General features: G+C 44.6%; 3 non-coding genes across 3 annotated transcripts; all 3 read right to left on the bottom strand.

The window, feature by feature from the left end:
- Positions 1 to 1,628: 1,628 nt before the first annotated feature.
- TRNAN-GUU (transfer RNA asparagine (anticodon GUU)) lies at positions 1,629 to 1,702 on the bottom strand. The gene has a single exon. It is a non-coding gene; the product is annotated as a tRNA-Asn (tRNA).
- Positions 1,703 to 2,494: 792 nt separating this feature from the next.
- On the bottom strand, positions 2,495 to 2,568 carry TRNAN-GUU (transfer RNA asparagine (anticodon GUU)). The gene has a single exon. It is a non-coding gene; the product is annotated as a tRNA-Asn (tRNA).
- Positions 2,569 to 4,286: 1,718 nt separating this feature from the next.
- Positions 4,287 to 4,360, bottom strand: TRNAN-GUU (transfer RNA asparagine (anticodon GUU)). Its single transcript has one exon. It is a non-coding gene; the product is annotated as a tRNA-Asn (tRNA).
- Between the last annotated feature and the right edge of the window lie 640 nt (positions 4,361 to 5,000).

The raw sequence follows: 5,000 nt of genomic DNA, 5'->3' as shown, positions 1-5,000 counted from the left end.
GTGGGCTTGAATCACCAACCTTTCGGTTAACAGCCGAACGCGCGAACCGATGGCGCTACAGACTCTGCGACATTGGTGTTATGTTGTATTCATATCGCGAATTCACACATGAGAAAATGTGTGTAATAAAAACTTGTACTTCGTCCCTGGGTGGGCTTGAACCACCAACCCTTTAGTTAACAGCCGAACGCGCTAACCGATTGCGCCACAGACACTGTAACAATGGTGTTATGTTGTATTCATATCGCGAATCCACACATGAGAAAATGTGTGTAATAAAAACTTCTACTTCGTCCCTGGGTGGGCTTGAACCACCAACCTTTTGGTTAACAACCGAACGCGCTAACCGATGGCGCTACAGACACTGCGACATTGGTGTTATGTTGTATTCATATCGCGAATTCTCACATGAGAACATGTGTGTAATAAAAACTTATACTTCGTCCCTGGGTGGGCTTGAACCACCAACCTTTCGGTTAACAGCCGAACGCGCTAACCGATTTCGCCACAGAGACTGCAACATTGGTGTTATATTGTATTCATATCGCGAATCCACACATGAGAAAATGTGTGTAATAAAAACTTCTACTTCGTCCCTGGGTGGGCTTGAATCACCAACCTTTCGGTTAACAGCCGAACGCGCTAACCGATTGCGCCACAGAGACTACAACAATGGTGTTATATTGTCTTCATATCGCGAATCCTCACATGAGAAAATGTGTGTAATAAAAACTTCTACTTCGTCCTTGGGTGGGCTTGAATCACCAACCTTTCGGTTAACAGCCGAACGCGCGAACCGATGGCGCTACAGACTCTGCGACATTGGTGTTATGTTGTATTCATATCGCGACTTCACACATGAGAAAATGTGTGTAATAAAAACTTGTACTTCGTCCCTGGGTGGGCTTGAACCACCAACCTTTTAGTTAACAGCCGAACGCGCTAACCGATTGCGCCACAGAGACTGTAACAATGGTGTTATGTTGTATTCACATCGCGAATCCACACATGAGAAAATGTGTGTAATAAACACTTCTACTTCGTCCCTGGGTGGGCTTGAATCACCAACCTTTCGGTTAACAGCCGAACGCGCGAACCGATGGCGCTACAGTCACTGCGACATTGGTGTTATGTTTTATTCATATCGCGAATTCACACATGAGAAAATCTGTGATATAAAAACTTCTACTTCGTCCCTGGGTGGGCTTGAACCACCAACCTTTCGGTTAACAGCCGAACGCGCCACAGAGACAACAACAATGGTGTTATATTGTCTTCATATCGCGAATTCACACATGAGAAAATGTGTGTAATAAAAACTTGTACTTCGTCCCTGGGTGGGCTTGAACCACCAACCTTTTGGTTAACAGCCGAACGCGCTAACCGATGGCGCTACAGACTCTGCGACATTGGTGTTATGTTGTATTCATATCGCAAATTCACACATGAGAAAATGTGTGTAATAAAAACTTCTACTTCGTCCCTGGGTGGGCTTGAATCACCAACCTTTCGGTTAACAGCCGAACGCGCTAACCGATGGCGCTACAGACTCTGCGACATTGGTGTTATGTTGTATTCATATCGCGAATTCTCACATGAGAACATGTGTGTAATAAAAACTTATACTTCGTCCCTGGGTGGGCTTGAACCACCAGCCTTTCGGTTAACAGCCGAACGCGCTAACCGATTGCGCCACAGAGACTGCAACCTTGGTGTTATATTGTATTCATATCGCGAATCCACACATGAGAAAATGTGTGTAATAAAAACTTCTACTTCGTCCCTGGGTGGGCTTGAATCACCAACCTTTCGGTTTACAGCCGAACGCGCGAACCGATGGCGCTACAGACTCTGCGACATTGGTGTTATGTTGTATTCATATCGCGAATTCACACATGAGAAAATGTGTGTAATAAAAACTTGTACTTCGTCCCTGGGTGGGCTTGAACCACCAACCTTTTAGTTAACAGCCGAACGCGCTAACCGATTGCGCCACAGAGACTGTAACCATGGTGTTATACTGTATTCATATCGCGAATCCTCACATGAGAAAATGTGTGTAATAAAAACTTCTACTTCGTCCTTGGGTGGGCTTGAATCACCAACCTTTCGGTTAACAGCCGAACGCGCGAACGGATGGCGCTACAGACTCTGCGACATTGGTGTTATGTTGTATTCATATCGCGAATTCACACATGAGAAAATGTGTGTAATAAAAACTTGTACTTCGTCCCTGGGTGGGCTTGAACCACCAACCCTTTAGTTAACAGCCGAACGCGCTAACCGATTGCTCCACAGAGACTGTAACAATGGTGTTATACTGTATTCATATCGCGAATCCTCACATGAGAAAATGTGTGTAATAAATACTTCTACTTCGTCCCTGGGTGGGCTTGAATCACCAACCTTTCGGTTAACAGCCGAACGCGTGTTATGTTTTATTCATATCCCGAATTCACACATGAGAAAATCTGTGTAATAAAAACGTCTACTTCGTCCCTGGGTGGGTTTGAACCACCAACCTTTCGGTTAACAGCCGAACGCGCTAACCGATTGCGCCACAGAGACTACAACAATGGTGTTATATTGTCTTCATATCGCGAATTCACACATGAGAAAATGTGTGTAATAAAAAATTGTACTTCGTTCCTGGGTGGGCTTGAACCACCAACCTTTCGGTTAACAGCCAAACACGGTAACCGATTGCGCCACAGAGACTGCAACATTGGTGTTATATTGTATTCATATCGCGAATTCACACATGAGAAAATGTGTGTAATAAAAACTTGTACTTCGTCCCTGGGTGGGCTTGAATCACCAACCTTTCGGTTAACAGCCGAACGCACTAACCAATTGTGCCACAGAGTCTGCAATCTTGGTGATATGTTGTGTTGTATTAATATCGCGAATCCACACGTGAGAAAATGTGCGTAATAAAAACTTCTACTTCGTCCCTGGGTGAGCTTGAACCACCAACCTTACAGTTAACAGCCGAACGCGCTAACCGTTGGCGCCACAGACACTGCGACATTGGTGTTATGTTGTATTCATATCTCGAATTCACACATTCGAAAATGTGAGTAATAAAAACTTCTACTTCATCCCAAGGTGGGCTTGAACAACCAACCTTTCGGTTAACAGCCGAACGCGCTAACCGATGGCGCTACAGACTCTGCGACATTGGTGTTATGTTGTATTAATATCGCGAATCCACACGTGAGAAAATGTGCGTAATAAAAACTTCTCCTTCGTCCCTGGGTGGGCTTGAACCACCAACCTTTCGGTTAACAGCCGAACGCGCTAACCGAATGCGCCACAGAGACTACAACATTGGTGTTATATTGTATTCATATCGCGAATCCACACATGAGAAAATGTGTGTAATAAAAACTTCTACTTCGTCCCTGGGTGGGCTTGAATCACCAACCTTTCGGTTTACAGCCGAACGCGCGAACCGATGGCGCTACAGACTCTGCGACATTGGTGTTATGTTGTATTCATATCGCGAATTCACACATGAGAAAATGTGTGTAATAAAAACTTGTACTTCGTCCCTGGGTGGGCTTGAACCACCAACCTTTTAGTTAACAGCCGAACGCGCTAACCGATTGCGCCACAGAGACTGTAACAAAGGTGTTATGTTGTATTCATATCGCGAATCCACACATGAGAAAATGTGTGTAATAAAAACTTCTACTTCGTCCCTGGGTGGGCTTGAATCACCAACCTTTCGGTTAACAGCCGAACGCGCGAACCGATGGCGCTACAGACACTGCGACATTGGTGTTATGTTTTATTCATATCGCGAATTCACACATGAGAAAATCTGTGTTATAAAAACTTCTACTTCGTCCCTGGGTGGGCTTGAACCACCAACCTTTCGGTTAACAGCCGAACGCGCCACAGAGACAACAACAATGGTGTTATATTGTCTTCATATCGCGAATTCACACATGAGAAAATGTGTGTAATAAAACCTTGTACTTCGTCCCTGGGTGGGCTTGAACCACCAACCTTTTGGTTAACAGCCGAACGCGCTAACCGATGGCGCTACAGACACTGCGACATTGGTGTTATGTTGTATTCATATCGCAAATTCACACATGAGAAAATGTGTGTAATAAAAACTTCTACTTCGTCCCTGGATGGGCTTGAATCACCAACCTTTCGGTTAACAGCCGAACGCGCTAACCGATGGCGCTACAGACTCTGCGACATTGGTGTTATGTTGTATTCATATCGCGAATTCTCACATGAGAACATGTGTGTAATAAAAACTTATACTTCGTCCCTGGGTGGGCTTGAACCACCAACCTTTCGGTTAACAGCCGAACGCGCTAACCGATTGCGCCACAGAGACTGCAACATTGGTGTTATATTGTATTCATATCGCGAATCCACACATGAGAAAATGTGTGTAATAAAAACTTCTACTTCGTCCCTGGGTGGGCTTGAATCACCAACCTTTCGGTTAACAGCCGAACGCGTGTTATGTTTTATTCATATCGCGAATTCACACATGAGAAAATCTGTGTAATAAAAACTTCTACTTTGTCCCTGGGTGGGCTTGAACCACCAACTTTTCGGTTAACAGCCGAACGCGCTAACCGATTGCGCCACAGAGACTACAACAATGGTGTTATATTGTCTTCATATCGCGAATTCACACATGAGAAAATGTGTGTAATAAAAAATTGTACTTCGTTCATGGGTGGGCTTGAACCACCAACCTTTCGGTTAACAGCCAAACGCGCTAACCGATTGCGCCACAGAGACTGCAACATTGGTGTTATATTGTATTCATATCGCGAATTCACACATGAGAAAATGTGTGTAATAAAAACTTGTACTTCGTCCCTGGGTGGGCTTGAATCACCAACCTTTCGGTTAACAGCCGAACGCACTAACCAATTGCGCCACAGAGACTGCAACCTTGGTGATATGTTGTGTTGTATTAATATCGCGAATCCACACGTGAGAAAATGTGCGTAATAAAAACT

The sequence above is a fragment of the Saccoglossus kowalevskii genome, chromosome 6 (assembly GCF_978046115.1).
Source record: "Saccoglossus kowalevskii chromosome 6, keSacKowa6.1, whole genome shotgun sequence".
In the NCBI taxonomy this organism is placed as follows: Eukaryota; Metazoa; Hemichordata; class Enteropneusta; family Harrimaniidae; genus Saccoglossus; species Saccoglossus kowalevskii.
Note: the sequence above shows the minus strand (reverse complement) of the source record. Positions and strands in the feature narration are given on the sequence as shown.